The following is a 22,655-nucleotide window of genomic DNA, read 5'->3' on the forward strand; positions in this document are numbered from 1 at the left end:
GTTACTACTGACTAAAGGACCAGTGTTAACTTTATAAATCAGTTAACTGCTGGTTAACACAGTTTACAATAAAACATGCTATTAGCTTTTGTAAAAAGTCACTTGGAATTTCCATTTATAAAAAAGTATATCTTCTATTTCTGGCTTAGAAAATCTTTAGCATCCTGTGATTATCTTGATCTTCCTTTATCAGTTAATTTTCACCATTGATCTTGCACATCCTTCAAGCTACTTTTTGTAGACTTGTCAATCCAGCTGTTTGGATTGTTTATTGATTGTTAATCTTGGATAGTGAACTGATCTGAAATTTTGTACTTTGAGATTTTACCTCGAGATCTTCATTTGGTCTATAGAGAACTTGACATCTCGATAAGTATATTAGCTTATTGAGATCTCTAATACTCCATAGCAAATTTGACTTGTATAGGTCTCTGAGTTTTCTATAAGAGAATTTGGGTTGTAGAGATCTCTAGTGTTCATATCTTCACTTTGACTTATCGATCTCTCTGAGTTCTCTAATGGCTTATAAACTTGTCAATAACTCAGAGTTCTCTTGTTAAATTTGACTTGTCGACAACTCAGAGTTCTCTAGTGAATTTTGGCTTATCGATATCTATGAGTTCTCTAGTGAAATTTGACTTATCGATAACTCAGAGCTCTCTAATGAATGTTGACTAGTCGATAACTCTAAGTTTTCTAGTGAAGAAATGACTTCTCGATATCTCCAAACTCCATGTCTTTGAATTGGCTTGTCGATATCTCTGTGAGTTCTCTAGTGCCTTTGCTGACTTCTCGATAGTCATTTTGAGTTCTCGAATGACTTCTCTATAACACTAAATCTGTGACTTGTAGAGATCTTGACTTAGAATATTTTTCCTAAAACAGATTTATTAAACTCCAAACTTCTTCATAATTCTTCTGAGGCATGATCTTCGTGATCTTCTTCCAGATATAATTCTTAGGCTTGACACTGTTTATAGAAAAAGACTCCAGTCTGCTCCTTCGACTTTTTTACATACTTTAAGTGGTACAAGTACAAAATACAAATTAAGATAACAATACAACTTACTTAGGGTTGATAAATTGTCTTAGTCTTTTTAAGGTACAGGCAAGTCTTGCACAACAATTTCAGCGAAATATAAAACATTTGACTATTCTGAACTTAAAATAGGAAAGAAATATCTGCAGTATATTAGAAGAAAGTTTAGGAATACTTGCCTGAATTGATAACCTTCTGATCTTTAACTATCTCTAATATCAATTAGTCCTGATGTATTTGTATTTCCCTTGACAGGCTACCTAAATCCACTTCAGGTATATCTCTATTCTTAATCCACTTGTTTCAATACTACACGTAATCATGCTTTACTTTTACAATCTCTGCCTGGATTTGAATGCCTCGAACTATATGTATCTATCATAAAAGATACCATTCAATTAACTGAAAATATATCATTGTCCAGTTTAATCGACACATGGACTCATAATCACATAACACTTAAGGATCATTTTTAATCTTATAAAGTTTAATCGACACATGAACTCATAATCACATAACATTTAAGCACATAAGCCACGTATCATATATTTCATATAACATATAACTCAGTTTTTCAAAATATTCGACTCGGTATGTTCAAAACTAAAATCGAGTCGAAATATAATTTTATGATAATTACACGACTCAGAAACATTTACAAAATTAATAAACCTTTCGAAACGAAAGATTTCATATCCCGGAAGTATTTTTAGTGGAAGCATAATATTTTTCTGAGTCTAGACGCGTTCGTTTCGTATTTAACGAACGAACGGTCTATTTAATTCGAAATTTTGAATATTTTTCGGAATTAAAACGGGTCTCCGAATCATTTTATAATTAAATATTAGGATTTGAACACCCGAATCTAAGTTCAAAATGATATAATAATAATTATCAAGTCTTGAAAATAATTTTAAATAATATTTTAAAGCTCGAAATATATTTTGGGATTTTTAAATCAAAAATAAATAATTAAATCTAATTAAATAATCAATTAAAAATAATTAATAACTAATTAAATTAATTAATCAATTAATATTTAAATTAATTAACTAATTAAATAATTAATTATCAACTAAAATTAATTAATTAATTAATTAAGATTTATTTTTAACTTAAAGATCATTTTCAGAAAATAAATAATGAATTTTTGAAAATTTTAAAAATAATAAAAATCATTTTTCAAAATATTAGAAAAAGAAAATACTACTTTTGGAAATAATTAAATAGAAATCTAATTTTTGAATTTTTATGAACATGAATCCAGATTTTATAAATTTTTAAAACCAAAATACTAAGTTTGCAAATCGGGGAAAACTTCAGGGTTCTAAATGGTAAATTGCCCTGTCGTCTTCCCCGATTCCCCCAAGCCATTAACAGCGGCCACCAAGCTTTTCCGGCAAGCCATAGACTGCCTAGAAACGCACATAATTAACAGGGAATGAAGTTCTTTTCTCCAGAAACACGTATGCAGCAACAGAACAATCAAACCATGAACAAATTGAATATAACAATCAACTGAAAATATCACCGCCGCCACGCTCGATTTTCCGACCAAGTCCTTCCCGGAATCGTTCGTTACAACTAGTGGCACCATTCCATTCGTTGCACAATGATCTACTTAACCACGTAGTCAATTTCAACTCATAACCCCTAACAAAAAAACGCCTAATTTTCAATTAAGAACATTAAAACAGATAAACCATAATTTTTAATTTCAAGAATCAAACAGTAATTTTAACATGTTATTGAACTCCAAATCAGTCATATAATATACTAAAATGACCAGGATGAAAAGATCTACATGATTCATGCATCAAATCACGCAAACAACATCAAAAACAAAAATTCATATTTTAATCATTAAATAATTCGAATTAAAATAAATAAATAAAAAAATCACCTTGATTTCTGCACTGAAATGGATGATTGATTATGAAAAATCTTTTCGAGACCTTCGATTTGATATATAGCACGCTCGTATCGTAGTTCGAGAACGCTTTCGAATCCTCGTTTGATTATGAAGAACACAATGATTTATTAGAGTTTTCTCTGTATTTTATCGATTTATACTGAGTGATTATGATTATACGAATAAAATGAAATAAGATTGGGGCTATTTATATTTATGGAATATTAATACGCGTTGGATCGTATTGGATCGAAAAATAAGTTTCTTGGCCGCTAAGTAACTGTAAAAACGATCTGATTTTATACCTGTTTTGGATAAATATCAAAACCGAGCTTCTTATAAAACAATTTATACGAAAAATGTAATAATATTTCGTCTTTTGCGAATACGGGTTTTGTTGATCTATCGAAATTATTATCGGATTAAAAATTTTGCGCCGGGACGCGTATGGCTCAAACCATACTCCAGATTGAAAAAGTCAAAACATGGAAAATGTCTGGAATAATAAGATTAGGTTAGGAAGGAGTTTTGCAAATAGTTTTGGGTTGTAAAAACGTAAAAATGATTGAAGTTGGACGATTCCCGGCTCTATAAATTTTTTTGTAATTATTCAGAAAATAATTAATAAATTAATAAATTATTATAAAATCATATAACAGTCCAAAAATTACCAAATAAATACTGTAATTATTTATATTTTATTCTGGACATTATAAGATTTACATACATATACTTTACCACATATAAACATCCACATATCAATACCAATCGTTAGACAATTTACCAAAAATCACATAATAATTAATTATCGATAAAAATAATAACACGCTATGTCTCGTATATTACAAAATATAAGGATTAAATCTAATCTAGATCATTTATGTTTCTGAAATGATTCATAATATATCTGATATCCACTTTTGTCATTACCCGGTCAATGATAACTTTTAATGGAATTAAAGTATATTTATTCTCGTATAGAAATAATGACTTCAGGTCTAAGGACCATTACATCATTATCAATGCTAGAATAACTTATGATACTATAAACATGTAGTATCTCACAGCGGGTCAATCCGACACCATGTATCTAATATATGTGTCTTTATTTTGACTTTAGTATCAGCATACATATGATCATTGAGATGTGATCATCAGTCAACAAACATACTAGTCCTAATGCATTATTATTGTCCCCTATAATAATATTCGACTAGGGACCTTTAGGAATATTGATACTATTCTCATATTCAATTCTAAATCACGTACTTAGAGATATAGAATTTCATATCATATTCCAAGGACATTTATTAATCTAACATTTATATCGCAGTAAATTAAAAATTAATAAATTATAAAAGGGATAATCAATTTAACATAAATATTAATAATCTAAATGTCTTAAACTAAAACATAATAGTGTTGTCTATAGGGCACAAACACTAACAATCTCACTTGCACTAGAGCCAATCACACATGTATCTAATACTCATGGAACTAGTATGACCATCATGCTTCTGCTGCGACAAATCCTTAGATAATGGGTCTGCAACATTATCATTACTATGCACTTTACATTTATATCTCCTTGATCATTAATAAGGTGATATTTCCTAAGAACATACCTAAATAGTGTCCTTGGTTGTTTCAAAAGCATCAATATATTCAGATTCCATTATAGAATCATCAATATTCTTGATGTGAACTATTCCAACTAGCATCATTTATATTTAGAAAAAAAACAAACATAAATATATAATCATCCTTGTATGTCCAAAAATTAGTTTCAAAAAGTAGCATCAGTGTAACCTTTTATAACTAGTTCCCTATCTTCTTCATATACCAAAAAAATATTTGTAGTCCTCTTTAAGTACTTAAGAATATTCTTCAAAACTATCCAGTAACCCTCACCTGGATTAGAATGGTATCTACTCGTCATGCTCAAAGCATACAAAACATCAGGATAAGTACATATCTTTGTACACATTATAGATCTAATTGTTGAAGCATATGTGCTCTTATCATCTAATGATTTAGGGGGCAATTATTTTTTGAGATCACTATCTCGTGAGACATTGAAATATATCCTTCTTTGTCTCCTGCATCCTAAACTGATGCAATACTTTATCAATGTATGTACTCCGAATAGGTCGATTAATCTCTTCAATCTATCTCCATAGATCTTGATATCCCTAATATATAGGTAGCATCGCCTAAGTCTTTCATCAAGAAACTATTTCTTAACCAAGTCTTAACATCCTATAGAGAAGGTATGTCATTCCATATATGTTATATGTCATCTATATATAATACTAGGAATGTCAGATGACTCCCACTAAACTTCTTATAGACACATGTTTCATCTTCGTTTTGAGTAAACCCAAACTCTTTAACTGTTCAACAAATGAGTATTCCATCTCTCTGAGGCTTGCTTCAATCTATAAATATAGAGAAGTATTCTATCTCTCTTAGGTTGTATCATATATACATCCTCTTCAAGGATCCCATATAAGAAAGTAGTTCTGACATCCATTTTCTAAATCTCATAATCAAAGTAAGCAACTATTGCTAGAAAAATCCTGATGGACTTGACCATAACAACTGGTAAAAAAGTCTCATCATAGTCTATAACATGAATTTGTTTGAAACCTTTTTCCATTAGTCGCACCTTATAGGTCTGTACTTTACCATCCATGTCAGTTTTCTTCTTGAAAACCTACTTGCACCCTATAGGTTTTACCCTTTCAAGTGGATCAACTACTGTCAATACTTTATTTTGATACATGAATTCCATTTCAAATATCATGGCCTCTAGCATCTTGGTAGGTGAGAAGATCATCATTATCCGTAACCATCACATCACCATCTTGAGTCATGAGAAATCCATAATTTTACTCAGGCTCATGGTGAATCCTATTAGATCTACAAACAACCCGTGTTCCTTGACCATAATTACTTTCAATATTCGGATGTAATTCTTGATCTTGTTCCCACTTTGGTTCAATGTTATCAGTGGTTCTGGATCTTCATCGAGATATATTATCCTCCCATTGGTATTCTTAGAAAGTAGTTCTCCCTCAAGAAATACAGCGGTCTGAGCAAAAAACACTATATTCTCGGAACGATTATAAAAACTATAGCTTTTAGTCTCACTTGGGTATCGCCCAAAATAGCATCCATCTAATTTTGGTCCAAGCTTGTCAGAGACTAAAGGTTTCATAAATGCTTCACGTCCCCAAATTTTCATAAATGACATGGTATGATGTTTCTCAGTCCATATCTCATATGGATCCTTTTGAACCACTTTTCTTGAAAATTCGGTTAAGTGTATATGCAGCCGTTTCTAGAATATAACCCCACAAATTGATTGAAAGATCTCTTGACTCATCATTGATCACACTATTTCTTACAAGGTACGATTTCTCCTATTAGAATCTCTATTACATTGAGGTGTTCCAGAAGGAGTAAGCTGTGATACAATATCACACTCCTTCAAAAAACTCTTGAATATGATGCTTAAGTATTTTCCTTCACGATCTGATCATAAAATATTTATAGTTTCCCCTGTTTGCTTTTCTACTTCGGGCTTATATTTTTTAAACATTTCAAAAGAATCGGATTTGTTCTTCATAAGAACGATATATCCATATCTACTGAAATTATCAGTAAATGTTATGAAGTAGTTTAAGCCACCCATTGCCATCGCACACATTTGACCGCATACATCATTGTTTATAAGTCCTAATTATTCGGTAGCCCTTTCACCTAATTAGGTAAAGGAAGCTGTAGTCATTTTTCCAATTAGACAATGTTCACATCTTTTGTACGGTCAAAATAAAAATTATTCAAGTATTTATCTGTATATAACTCAAAAATGTGTTTCTCATTAATATGGCCTAAACGACAATACTAGAGGAAATGTTTGATTTGAGTCATCGTAGAACATATAAATCGTAAACTAATTGTGCAACATTACAAGTATTATCATTGAAATATAATAAAAATTGTTGTTTATTTATTAAAATGAAATTACCTTTCTTGTCTTGACAAGAAATTGACATATGTTTCCGCTATAAGAAGGCACTTAAGAAAAATTTACCAAGTTCTCAACCTCGCCTTATGACCAAAATTAGGCACCGACTTCCTCCAACTAGAGCAACAATTTTTTTCCCAAATTCTAACCTGACACCTGAAGCTTGACCATTGTTGGTCTTCTTCTTTATATCTTCCAAAATAAGCTTGACAATTTAACTTCCAGTCAGCTGGTTATTACAATAGAAGTGATAATTGTCTTCTTTAGCATCACCATTAATAGGCTTAAATAGCTCCATTGGGATTGGACTTTGGTTTGGCTTTAAATAGAATCAAATCTTAACCCCGCCTGTCCACTTTCCTTTCCCATTGTTATTCCATGTGTACACCATCAATATGGACATAACTCATGCCTTTACCATGTTATTTTCAGTAGTTCTAAACATGCCTAACAACCCAATAAGTGTTTTTTCTATCTCATTCATTTTGTTCTTAACAAACTAAGAATATAAGTTGTTTGAAGAATATTTGATAAAATCAAGTTGAGTCTCTAGACTATTCTTGAAACCCAAAATATCAATGTACGTCTACCCATCATCTTTAGAACATGTGGTCCAACCGGATAACATTCTCCTATTAATGCAAAAGTATGGTGCCTTATTATTGTCAACACATTCGCACGAGCTTATCCTTCACTACAACATATCTGGCCATTTATGACGGTTTTTTTGAACTGAAATCGTCGTAATTGAGCCATTTACGACGGAAAAAAATCGTCATTTTTGGTCGAGTAGTAAGTTCATTTTTTCGTCACAAGATAAAATTGCGTCGCAAGTTAAGAAGTAGGGACCCACATACTCAATAAAATAATACATCTACTTACGACGAAAAATAACGTCGTAAGTTATGTAATTACGATAAAAAATACGTCATAAGTTAGAAATTTCCGACAGAAAAAATGTCGTATTTTAGAAGGTGGGGCCTACAAGCTTGCAAAATGAAAATTAAAAAAAAAAATATGAAAATGGCTACATTACGACGGAATATACTAAGAACAACCGTCATAAGTTTATTTTACCAGAATAATTACGACGGAATGTATGAAGAACAACCGTCGTAAGTTTGTTTTTTCAGAATAACCAAATACTGATTTTTCAGTATCCAGCCATTTTCGGCTTCCAATTTAAATTCTAAACCTGCCAAAATTTTATACAATCGCAAACTCAAAAAAAACTATAAACCTCACAATCAAGTCACAATACATAATTTACATTAGTTATATCATAAATTCGTACTAATTAACATTCAAAAGTAGAAAGCAAACTAAAATTCAGTTAATAAACACCCACAAACTAAATTCAGTTTACAAGCATAACTTGGTTATCTTACAAACATTCAAATACATAAATCTAAGTTAAGTTAAGCCTTTATGTCTCTATGAACTATTTTTAACCTTGATTCCTCGTGAAGATAAGTTAAGCCTCTTGCTATATCCAATAAAATCTTCTTTCTTGTCAACCAGTCTAGGTTTATGTGTTGTTCATCACGACTTGAACAATGGAAGACAAAGTGATACAGTGATACTAAAAGAATTTCAAACAAAAATAATAAACCATAATACACAAAAGATTAACAGTTCATGATTTACCAAACAGGGATCGAGCAAGACTGTTATTTTCTAAGTACTCGTATATTAGCAATAACTGATTTCCTTCAATGCAATAGCCATAAAGCTTTACAAGATTTGGGTGCTGTAAAGCAGATATCATGCCTATCTCATTGATAAATTCACGGTTTTCCTGCTTTGATTTGGAGGGCAGCTGTTTAACCGCAATTTCTTTACCATCTGGTAGTATACCCTTTCAAAAAATTCCATATTATTTAATAATTGTTAGCGTTCAAGCCTGGCTAAATATATATGTCAAAATTCAAATTCATATTTAAAAAGCATGGTCTGCATCTTCGTGGATAATAACAAAACTTAACTATATATCTAAGCAAATAGTTCACATCATGCCTATATACCTGTGTGATAAGATACAAACTTCATTTGAAAGATATTTACCTTATAAACTGGTCCAAATCCTCCTTCACCGATCTTATTTGCATGGTCAAAGTTCCCAGTTGCAGCTTTGATGTGTCTTAAACTAAAATAACCTGCCTGCTGTTCTATTGCTCCTCGCAGTTCTGAACAGAGAAAAGGATAAGAAGTAGCCAAAATTGCACAGGAAACAAACAATAATTTTATGAGATCATGATGCATATTTAAACCAAAAAAAGAGAAATTTTCTTTAAGACATTATTCAGGTCAAATTCTTGATACATGTTCATCTCAAGATGTTAACCAGCAGTACCATAAAACTTAATTAAGAGCCATGTATCATAAATCTGCAATACATTCAATAAGGGAATATTTTTGAGCTAAACCCGAATTTGGAGATAGATTTGGTATTTTTTTGTACTTTGCATCATCATCATTATGTCAATCACCTAAAGTCCTGCTCCAAATGTCAAATGTCAACTTCACTCATACAGTAACTATTGCGACTCCTGAAGACTGCAATTTCACACTTCGAAGCATATAAATAGATAAACTATTTTTTTGTGTCATTTCCTTATATATAATAGTGAAATGTTTCTTTTCCGCATGACCTACAATGGCTGAAATTTTATATTAAATCGTTGGTGAAATCTTGACTAAGGGATTGTGGATTCAGCATTATTGGACATCAGTAAATTGGTTCCTGCGTAATACACCAATGTAAAGTCTTTCCAAAAAGGAAGTTAGAAATGTGACACTCTTCAATAAATAAACGTCAGTGGTAAATGATCTCTCTCTCTCTCTCTCTCTCTCTTCCTGGAAGGTAAATTGTGATGAATATTTGTCACCATTTTATAAAAATATCATTTGAGAAAATAGTACAAACAATGCTACTAATTTGAGAAATGATGGTAAACGAAAATGACAAATAATTAGTAATACCAGGGAGTGTAAACGAGGATGCCCAGGGAACTTTAGAGGTGCATGTAACAGAGTTGTTAGTACTGGAAGACATTCAAGAGATGCATGAAGAAGTAGTCGAAATAATAGCATTTGAAGAAATAACACCAGATTGCTTACCTGTGGATGCTTTAGAAATTTTACCAGTGGCTAATCAACAGTGTCCAGAGAAGCTTTACGCAAATATCTAATGGTTTTCCGTACCTTCACCTTACATACAATATACTAGAGAATAATAATATAGACAGAAAGATACAAACCTTCCTCATTATTTGTTACAAACTGCACAACCCGAAACCAAATGTCATCACGGACAAAGTCCCCTGCTTTATCAATTAATTGTAGGATAACATCCACATACCTGCATATAAAAGGGAAAGAATGAGATAAATATTTAGTTTAAAGATCAAGTATTAGCCTGTAGAAGGATGAGAAGAATAGCATGTGTATAATATATGCCTTACAGAAGAATACTTGCTGAAGTAAACTGTAAAAGTATCATATTTTGAACCTTTTCATTTACAGAAAAGTTATAATAACAGTTTTTACAGACTATAGTTAGTAATCAAAAGGACATGATCTTGTCCACAGTCTCATCACGAAATACAATGTTACAAGGAAAAAGATTTAACTATAATTTTCAGCTGAGTGGATTGTATATTAAAGATTCTTGTGAAAGATACGAAGAACTGCAAATTCATAGAACTATAAATTCCCCTTCACCTTCCCCTAAAATCAATAGGAAAAGGGCCTGAAACGAAAGAAAGAGAACATAATAAGTCGAGTTTAAGTAAAGAAACTTTGATTTGAACCCTAATTGAAATCTAGAACCCCAATTTGAAGAAACCTTAATTAAAGCCTTTAAATTTGACACACAACCGTTTCTAGAGAAGCTGATATCGGTTAATTGGAAGACTCCGTAACAAGATCTTAAAGAAACGAGAGGGAGAAGATAAGAGTTAGGAGAGAAGGGGAGAGAGAGGGGGGTGGGAGAGAGAGAGAGATCTTATATTTATCTGTAAGATTTTATTTATTTAAAAATGAATTTATCACTTTTATGTTATTTATTTTTTAAGACTTAAAGTAATATTTATTTTTTTCTTTTACATTAAAAATCAACATATTATTAATTTAGTAAAATTATATATTACTTAAAAAATTAAATATTGATATCTATACGATTACATCCTCAAAAAACAAAAAATCTACATTTTTTAGTGATTTGACTAGTACTACTTACTAGTATTAAGTCCTCTATCGATGTTTCAATTTTGTTAAAAATATTTATGAATGATCCAACCATACGGATGTCAAGACCTGTATATATTAGTGCTCCAACAAAATTTTCAGAAAAAAATTAATTTATTTGGTTTGTCATTTTAAGTCAAGCCTGAGTTTGACTAGTACTGCTAACAAATGTTTAATACTGAATTGGTTTCGATTATTTTAATAATAATTCTCTACGATCCAACCGTATGGATGTCACAAGATATATATATATATATTAGTGATATAACCAAAATTTTATATCAAATAAAACTTATTTGGTTTGTCATTTTAACAGTTAAGCATGAGTTTGACTAGTATTGCTAACAAGTGTTTAATCCTGAATTGCTGTTCCGATTATTTTAAAAAATATTTCTCAACAATCCAACCGTATAGATTTAATTATGTATATATTATTGATATAACCAAAATTTCATATCAAAATATTTTTATCTGGTTTGTCATTTTAACAGTCAAGCGTGAGTTTGAGTTGTACATAATAAGTCGAGTTTAAGTAAAGAAACTTTGATTTGAACCCTAATTGAAATCTAGAACCCCAATTTGAAGAAACCTTGATTAAATCCTTTAAATTTGACACACAACTGTGTCTAGAGAAGCTGATATCGGTTAATTGGAAGACTCCGTAACAAGATCTTAAAGAAACGAGAGGGAGAGGATAAGAGTTCGGAGAGAGAGGGGGTGTGATAGCGAGAGAGAGATCTTATATTTATTTGTAAGATTTTATTTATTTAAAAATGTATTTATCACTTTTGTGTTATTTATTTTTTAAGACTTAAAGTAATATTTAATTTTTTCTTTTACATTAAAAATCAACATATTATTAATTTAGTACAATTAAATATTACTTTAAAAAAATTTAGCAAAAAAAATATTACTTTAAAAAATTAAATATTGATATCTATACGATTAGATCCTCAAAAAACAAAAAATCTACATTTTTTAGTGATTTGACTAGTACTACTTACTAGTATTAAGTCCTCTATCGATGTTTCAGTTTTGTTAAAAATATTTATGAATGATCCAACCATACGGCTGTCAAGACCTGTATATATTAGTGCTACAACAAAATTTTTAGAAAAAAATTAATTTATTTGGTTTGTCATTTTAAGTCAAGCATGAGTTTGACTTGTACTGCTAACAAATGTTTAATCCTGAATTAGTGTTTCGATTATTTTAAAAATATTCCTCAACGATCCAACCGTATGGATGTCACTAGATATATATATATATATATATATATATATATATATATTAGTGATATAAACAAAATTTTATATCAAATAAAATTTATTTGGTTTGTCATTTTACCAGTTAAGCATGAGTTTGACTAGTATTGCTAACAAGTGTTTAATCCTGAATTGTTGTTCCGATTATTTTAAAAATATTTCTCAACGATCCAACCGTATGGATGTAATTATATATATATATATATAATTGATATACCTAAAATTTCATATAAAAACAATTTTATTTGATTTCTCATTTTAACAGTCAAGCGTGAGTTTGACTTGTACATAATAAGTCGAGTTTAAGTAAAGAAACTTTGATTTGAACCCTAATTGAAATCTAGAACCCCAATTTGAAGAAACCTTGATTAAATCCTTTAAATTTGACACACAACCGTGTCCAGAGAAGCTGATATCGTTTAATTGGAAGACTCTGTAACAAGATCTTAAAGAAACGAGAGGGAGAGGATAAGAGTTCGGAGAGAGAGGGGGTGGGAGAGCGAGGGAGAGATCTTATATTTATTTGTAAGATTTTATTTATTTAAAATTTTTAAGACTTAAAGTAATATTTAATTTTTTCTTTTACATTAAAAATCAACATTAAGATTTTATTTATTTAAAAATGTATTTATCACTTTTATGTTATTTATTTTTTCAGACTTAATTTAATATTTAATTTTTTCTTTGACTAGTACTACTTACTAGTATGAAGTCCTCTATCGATGTTTCATTTTTGTTAAAAATATTTGTGAATGATCTAACCGAACGGATGTCCAGACCTGTATATATTAGTGCTACAATAAAATTTTCAGAAAAAAATTAATTTATTTGGTTTGTCATTTTAAGTCAAGCATGAGTTTGACTAATACTACTAACAAATGTCTAATCCTGAATTGGTGTTCCGATTATTTTAAAAATATTTCTCAACGATCCAACCGTATGGATGTCACTAGATATATATATATGTATATGTATTAGTGATATAACCAAAATTTTATATCAAAATTTTTTTATTTGATTTGTCATTTTAACAGTTAAGCATGAGTTTGACTAGTACTGCTAACAAGTGTTTAATCCTGAATTGCTGTTCCGATTATTTTAAAAATATTTCTCAATGATCCAACCGTATGGATGTAAATATATATATATATATATTATTGATATAACTAAAATTTTATATCAAAATAATTTTATTTGGTTTGTCATTTTAACCGTCAAGCGTGAGTTTGACTTGTACAAAATAAGTCGAGTTTAAGTAAAGAAACTTTGATTTGAACCCTAATTGAAATCTAGAACCCCAATTTGAAGAAACCTTGATTAAATCCTTTAAATTTGACACACAACCGTGTCCAGAGAAGCTGATATCGTTTAATTGGAAGACTCTGTAACAAGATCTTAAAGAAATGAGAGGGAGAGGATAAGAGTTCGGAGAGAGAGGGGGTGGGAGAGGGAGGGAGAGATCTTATATTTATTTGTAAGATTTTATTTATTTAAAATTTTTAAGACTTAAAGTAATATTTAATTTTTTCTTTTACATTAAAAATCAACATTAAGATTTTATTTATTTAAAAATGTATTTATCACTTTTATGTTATTTATTTTTTCAGACTTAATTTAATATTTAATTTTTTCTTTGACTAGTACTACTTACTAGTATGAAGTCCTCTATCGATGTTTCATTTTTGTTAAAAATATTTATGAATGATCTAACCGAACGGATGTCCAGACCTGTATATATTAGTGCTACAATAAAATTTTCAGAAAAAAATTAATTTATTTGGTTTGTCATTTTAAGTCAAGCATGAGTTTGACTAATACTACTAACAAATGTCTAATCCTGAATTGGTGTTCCGATTATTTTAAAAATATTTCTCAACGATCCAACCGTATGGATGTCACTAGATATATATATATGTATATGTATTAGTGATATAACCAAAATTTTATATCAAATTTTTTTTATTTGATTTGTCATTTTAACAGTTAAGCATGAGTTTGACTAGTACTGCTAACAAGTGTTTAATCCTGAATTGCTGTTCCGATTATTTTAAAAATATTTCTCAATGATCCAACCGTATGGATGTAAATATATATATATATATATATATATTATTGATATAACTAAAATTTTATATCAAAATAATTTTATTTGGTTTGTCATTTTAACCGTCAAGCGTGAGTTTGACTTGTACAAAATAAGTCGAGTTTAAGTAAAGAAACTTTAATTTGAACCCTAATTGAAATCTAGAACCCCAATTTGAAGAAACCTTAATTAAAGCCTTTAAATTTGACACACAACTGTGTCCATAAAAGCTGATATCGGTTATTTGGAAGACTCCGTAACAAGACCTTGAAGAAACGAGAGGGAGATGATAGAGTTAGGAGAGAGAGGGGGTGAGAGAGGGGGTGGGAGAGCGAGAGAAAGATCTTATATTTATCTCTAAGATTTTATTTATTTAAAAATGTATTTATCACTTTTATGTTATTTATTTTTTTAAGACTTAAAGTAATATTTAATTTTTTCTTTTACATTAAAAATCAATATATTATTAATTTAGTAAAATTAAGTATTACTCTAAAAAATTAAATATTGATATCTACACGATTAGATCCTCAAAAAATAAAAAATCTACATTTTTTAGTGATTTGACTAATACTATTTACTAGTATTAAGGCCTCTATCGATGTTTCAGTTTTGTTAAAAATATTTATGAAAGATCCAACCGTACGGATGTCAAGACCTGTATATATTAGTGCTACAACAAAATTTTCAAAAAAAAATTAATTTATTTGGTTTGTCATTTTAAGTCAAGCATGAGTTTGACTAGTACTGCTAACAAATGTTTAATTCTGAATTAGTGTTTCGATTATTTTAAAAATATTCCTCAACGATCCAACCGTATGGATGTTACTAGATATATATATATATATTAGTGTTATAACCAAAATTTTATATCAAATAAATTTTATTTGGTTTGTCATTTTAATAGTTAAGCATGAGTTTGACTAGTATTGCTAACAAGTGTTTAATCCTGAATTGTTGTTCCGATTATTTTAAAAATATTTCTCAACGATCCAACCGTAAGGATGTAATTATATATATATATATATATTATTGATATAACTAAAATTTCATATCAAAACAATTTTATTTGGTTTGTCATTTTAACAGTCAAGCGTGCGTTTGACTTGTACATAATAAGTCGAGTTTAAGTAAAGAAACTTTGATTTGAACCCTAATTGCAATCTAGAACCCCAATTTGAAGAAACCTTGATTAAATCCTTTAAATTTGACACACAACCGTGTCCAGAGAAGCTGATATCGGTTAATTGGAAGACTCCGTAACAAGATCTTAAAGAAACGAGAGGGAGATGATAAGAGTTCGGAGAGAGAGGGGTTGGGAGAGCGAGAGAGAGAGATCTTATATTTATTTGTAAGATTTTATTTATTTAAATATGTATTTATCACTTTTATGTTATTTATTTTTTAAGACTTAAAGTAATATTTAATTATTTCTTTTACATTAAAAATCAACATATTAATAATTTGGTAAAATTAAATATTACTTTAAAAAATATTTAACAAAAAAAAAATATTACTTTAAAAAATTAAATATTGATATCTATATGATTAGATCCTCGAAAAACAAACAATCTACATGTTTTAGTGATTTGACTAGTACTACTTACTAGTATTAAGTCCTCTATCGATGTTTCAGTTTTGTTAAAAATATTTATGAATGATCCAACCGAACGGATGTCAAGACCTGTATATATTAGTGCTACAACAAAATTTTTAGAAAAAAATTAATTTATTTGGTTTGTCATTTTAAGTCAAGCATGAGTTTAACTAATACTGCTAACAAATGTTTAATCCTGAATTGATGTTCCGATTATTTTAAAAATATTTCTCAACGATCCAATCGTATGGATGTCACAAGATATATATATATATATATATATATATGTATATATATGTATTAGTGATATAACCAAAATTTTATATCAAAAATGTTTTATTTGATTTGTCATTTTAACAGTTAAGCATGAGTTTGACTAGTACTGCTAACAAGTGTTTAATCCTGAATTGTTGTTCCGATTATTTTAAAAATATTTCTCAACGATCCAACCGTATTGATGTAAATATATATATATATATATATATATATATATATATATATATATTTGATATAACTAAAATTTCATATCAAAACAATTTTATTTGGTTTGTCATTTTAACAGTCAAGCGTGAGTTTGACTTGTACATAATAAGTCGAGTTTAAGTAAAGAAACTTTGATTTGAACCCTAATTGAAATCTAGCACCCCAATTTGAAGAAACCTTAATTAAAGCCTTTAAATTTGACACTCAACCGTGTCCACAAAAGCTGATATTGGTTAATTGGAAGACTCCGTAATAAGATCTTGAAGAAACGAGAGGGAGGGGATAAGAGTTAGGAGAGAGGGGGTGAGAGAGGGGGTGGGAGTGCGAGAGAGAGATCTTATATTTATCTGTAAGATATTATTTATTTAAAAATGTATTTATCACTTTTATGTTATTTATTTTTTTAAGACTTAAAGTAATATTTAATTTTTTCTTTTACATTAAAAATCAATATATTATTAATTTAGTAAAATTAAGAATTACTCTAAAAAATTAAATATTGATATCTACACGATTAGATCCTCAAAAAATAAAAAATCTACATTTTTTAGTGATTTGACTAGTACTACTTACTAGTATTAAGTCCTCTATCGATGTTTCAGTTTTGTTTAAAATATTTATGAATGATCCAACCGTACGGATGTCAAGACCTGTATATATTAGTGCTACAACAAAATTTTCAGAAAAAAATTAATTTATTTGGTTTGTCATTTTAAGTCAAGCATGAGTTTTACTAGTAGTGCTAACAAATGTTTAATCCTGAATTAGTGTTTCGATTATTTTAAAAATATTCCTCAACGATCCAACCGTATGGATGTCACTAGATATATATATATATATTAGTGATATAACCAAAATTTTATATCAAATAAAATTTATTTGGTTTGTCATTTTAATAGTTAAGCATGAGTTTTACTAGTATTGCTAACAAGTGTTTAATCCTGAATTGTTGTTCCGATTATTTTAAAAATATTTCTCAACGATCCAACCGTATAGATGTAATTATATATATATATTATTGATATAACTAAAATTTCATATCAAAATAATTTTATTTGGTTTGTCATTTTAACAGTCAAGCGTGAGTTTGACTTGTACATAATAAGTCGAGTTTAAGTAAAGAAACTTTGATTTGAACCCTTATTGAAATCTAGAACCCCAATTTGAAGAAACCTTGATTAAATGCTTTAAATTTGACACACAACCGTGTCCAGAGAAGCTCATATCGGTTAATTGGAAGACTCCGTAACAAGATCTTAAAGAAACGAGACGGAGATGATAAGAGTTCGGAGAGAGAGGGGGTGGGAGAGCGAGAGAGAGAGAAAGAGATCTTATATTTATTTGTAAGATTTTATTTATTTAAAAATGTATTTAACACTTTTATGTTATTTATTTTTTAAGACTTAAAGTAATATTTAATTTTTTCTTTTACATTAAAAATCACCATATTATTAATTTAGTAAAATTAAATATTACTTTAAAATAAAATTTAGAAAAAAAAATATTACTTTAAAAAATTAAATATTAATATCTATACGACTAGATCCTCCAAAAACAAAAAATCTACATTTTTTAGTGATTTGACTAGTACTACTTACTAGTATTAAGTCCTCTATCGATGTTTCAGTTTTGTTAAAAATATTTATGAATGATCCAACTGTACGGATGTCAAGACCTATATATATTAGTGCTACAACAAAATTTTCAGAAAAAAATTAATTTATTTGGTTTGTCATTTTAAGTCAAGCATGAGTTTGACTAGTAGTGCTAACAAATGTTTAATCCTGAATTGGTGTTCCGATTATTTTAAAAATATTTCTCAACGATCCAACGGTATGGATGTCACTAGATATATATATATATATATATATGTATTAGTGATATAACCAAAATTTTATATCAAAAATTTTTTATTTGATTTGTCATTTTAATAGTTAAGCGTGAGTTTGACTAGTACTACTAACAAGTGTTTAATCCTGAATTGTTGTTCCGATTATTTTAAAAATATTTCTCAATGATCCAACCGTATGGATGTAAATATATATATATATTATTGATATAACTAAAATTTCATATCAAAACAATTTTATTTGGTTTGTCATTTTAACAGTCAAGCGTGAGTTTGACTTGTACAAAATAAGTCGAGTTTAAGTAAAGAAACTTTGATTTGAACCTTAATTGAAATCTAGAACCCCAATTTGAAGAAACCTTAATTAAAGCCTTTAAATTTGACACACAACCGTGTCCAGAAAAGCTGATATCGGTTATTTGGAAGACTCCGTAACAAGATCTTGAAGAAACGAGAGGGAGATGATAGAGTTAGGAGAGAGAGGGGGAGAGAGAGGGGGTGGGAGAGCGAGAGAGAGAGAGATCTTATATTTATCTGTAAGATTTTATTTATTTAAAAATGTATTAATCACTTTTATGTTATTTATTTTTTTAAGACTTAAAGTAATATTTAATTTTTTCTTTTACATTAAAAATCAATATATTATTAATTTAGTAAAATTAAGTATAACTCTAAAAAAATAAATATTGATATCTATGCGATTAGATCCTCAAAAAACAAAAAATCTATATTTTTTAGTGATTTAACTAGTACTACTTACTAGTATTAAGTTCTCTATCGATGTTTCAGTTTTGTTAAAAATATTTATGAATGATCCAACTGTATGGATGTTAAGACCTGTATATATTAGTGCTACAACAAAATTTTCAGAAAAAAATTAATTTATTTGGTTTGTCATTTTAAGTCAAGAATGAGTTTGACTAGTACTGCTAACAAATGTTTAATCCTGAATTGGTGTTCCGATTATTTTATAAATATTTCTCAACGATCCAACTGTATGGATGTCAGTAGATATATATATATATATATATATATATATTAGTGATATAACCAAAATTTCATATCAAAAAAATTTTATTTGGTTTGTCATTTTAATAGTTAATCATGAGTTTGACTAGTACTGCTAACAAGTGTTTAATCCTGAATTGCTATTCCTATTATTTTAAAACAATTTCTCAACAATCCAACCGTATGGATGTAAATATATATATATATATATATTATTCATATAACTAAAATTTCATATCAAAATAATTTTATTTGGTTTGTCATTTTAACAGTCAAGCGTGAGTTTGACTAGTACTACTAACAAGTGTATAATCTTGAATTGGTGTTCCGATTATTTTAAAAATATTTCTCAACGATCCAAACGTATGGATGTCAATAGATATATATATATATATATATTAGTGTTGTAACCAAAATTTCATATCAAAATAGTTTTATTTGGTTTTCCATTTTCATAGTCAAGCATTAGTTTGACTAGTACAACTAACTAGTGTTTAATCCTAAATTGGTGTTTCGAATATTTTAAAAATATTTTTCAATGATCCATCCTTATGGATGTAAATATATATAAATTAGTGATATAACCAAAATTTCATATCAAAATAAATTTATTTGGTTTGTCATTTTAACAGTCAAGTATTAGTTTGACTAGTATTGCAAACAAGTGTTTAATCCTGAATTGGCGTTCCGATTATTTTAAAAATATTTCTCAACGATCCAACCGTATGGATGTCACTATATATATATATATATATATATTAGTGATATAACCAAAATTTTATATCAAAATAATTTTATTTGGTTTGACATTTTAAGAGTCAAGCATCAGTTTGATTAGTACAACTAACTAGTGTTGTATCCTGAATTAGTGTTACCATTATTTTAAAAATATTTTTCAATGATCCAACCGTATGGATGTCAATAAATATATATTAGTGATATAACCAAAATTTCATATCAAAATAATTTTATTTGGTTTGACATTTTAACAGTCAAGCATCAGTTTGACTAGTAAAGCTAACTAGTGTTGAATCGTGAATTAGTGTTATGATTATTTTAAAAATATTTTTCAATGATCCAACCATATGGATGTCAACTGATATATATATTAGTGATATAACCAAAATTTCATATCAAAATAATTTTATTTGGTTTGACATTTTAAAAGTCAAACATCAGTTTGACTAGTACAACTAACTAGTGTTGTATCTTGAATTAGTGTTTCGATTATTTTAAAAATATTTTTCAATGATCCAACTGTATGGATGTATATAAATATATATATATATATATATATATATATATATATATTGGTGATATAACCAAAATTTCATATCAAAATAATTTTATTTTGTTTGACATTTTAACAGTCAAGCGTTAGTTTGACTAGTATAGCTAACTAGTGTTGAATCCTGAATTAGTGTTTCGATTATTTTAAAAATATTTTTCAACGATCCAACTGTATGGATGTCAATAAATATATATATTAGTGATATAACCAATATGTCATATCAAAATAATTTTATTTGGTTTGACATTTTAACAGTCAAACATTAGTTTGACTAGTACAGCTAATTGGCCTATTTTGTTGTAGTGCTTCAAACATCCTTTGAAGGTGCTCAATCACATCATAAATATCACTATGCTCTTATTGCTTCTAAAACTCAACACTCATAATTACAAGAATAAGAAATGAAACATCAGTTGCATAATCAATTTGCTTCTAGTAAGCATTTTATTCAGCACATATTTCATTCTTAGGTAGAAGAAATAAGGGAGGGGTTTGAGTGACATCCTCGAACCTGAAGATAATTCTCAAGTTCCCATGTCAGTTGAGGAAATTATTTTATATCATCTTGTCCTTCTCAAGGACTATTACATAGAGAAGTTATTTATGTTATTTGTCATTTGATATCTACAATATTAAAGTGCATAAATTGAATTAGTCTACAAATGATCATTAAATTCCACTGAATAAAAGCGACCGCTCACAAATTCCACTGATATCGGTTGCTTTTATGTGTGTTTTTTAGCCAAGTAAGTTTGATCTTAAAAGCCACCATTTTTGGTGGAATTTATAGTTGGTCGATTTGGTTTAATCGCTCTTATACTTTTCTCTTGTAGTGTTAGAATATTTCCAGGAGAAGATCATGGTCATGAATTTAGCCTTGAATATTTATATCCTTATAACTATATAGAAGGAGGTTCAATAGAGAGACGGGGTCTAAGAGAAGGAGAGACATTTCTTAATTATCATATATTTAATTTTAATTCCATGATCAATGTCACGCCCCTAAATTTAACAAAAGTCATTATACAAATTATTACAATAGTTAACAAAAGGAAATAAATATATCTGAATCCAAGATCTTATAGTCTAGGGTTTGGAACAACCCAACACTATTAACTATTACAACTTGATTTTAATTTCGAGTCCTCACATAAAACGATCACCAATCTACCTGAGCTCGAACATACGAATCAGCATCACAAGTCTTATGCGCTGTTTACTTGAATCTAACCATATCTGCTAGCTGTAATATCAGGGTAAAGCAAGTAGTGAGAAAAATGCTCAATAAGTGCTATAATATACATAAACAAGATGAAAAGAATAATAACAAAAATGAAAGATTCAATAATATAGTATCAAGAGATAAACTTTCAGGGTGATGGCATCTTTTTCTTGTAATAAAAAAATTCAAAACCATTTCTTCATCAAAAACCATTTTATGATGCTACGGATTACAGTCGGTGATCAGCCGCGAAGTAATCCCGAACCTCGCTAGGTTCTGGAACATTAATGGGATCCCTAGGCAACTTTTAAGTCTATAAATTAAGAGCGGAAAGGACTTGCGTCTCAGTCCAGATCCACTATTTCAAGAAAACATTCGTCTCCCTTTGGGACTGAAAATCCACTCTTAACTTTTCATTTTTAAAAAAAACTGATGCCAAGTGATGGTTAATTTCTTAAACAGTGATCATCTTTATCAAGGATTCTAGATCAACTTCGAAGCACGCGGAATAGGTTCAATGTAGTGGTTCCTGATAAAATATTGGTATTTATATATAAAGAAGGCGAGCATCAGTTCAAATCATAACAGGGTATCATTTTTTAAGGATAAGAATAGAGTTATCAAG

The 22,655-nt window shown here is 28.9% G+C and overlaps 1 long non-coding RNA gene across 1 annotated transcript; it reads right to left on the minus strand.

Annotated features, from left to right (window-relative positions):
- Positions 1-8,635: 8,635 nt before the first annotated feature.
- LOC141719496 (uncharacterized) lies at positions 8,636-10,140 on the minus strand. The gene is made up of 3 exons (XR_012574118.1): positions 10,105-10,140; positions 9,049-9,170; positions 8,636-8,842 (listed from the first exon to the last, which is right to left on the minus strand). It is a non-coding gene; the product is annotated as an uncharacterized LOC141719496 (long non-coding RNA).
- Positions 10,141-22,655: the final 12,515 nt, after the last annotated feature.

The sequence above is a fragment of the Apium graveolens genome, chromosome 1, assembly GCF_009905375.1.
Source record: "Apium graveolens cultivar Ventura chromosome 1, ASM990537v1, whole genome shotgun sequence".
NCBI classification, from domain to species: domain Eukaryota; kingdom Viridiplantae; phylum Streptophyta; class Magnoliopsida; order Apiales; family Apiaceae; genus Apium; species Apium graveolens.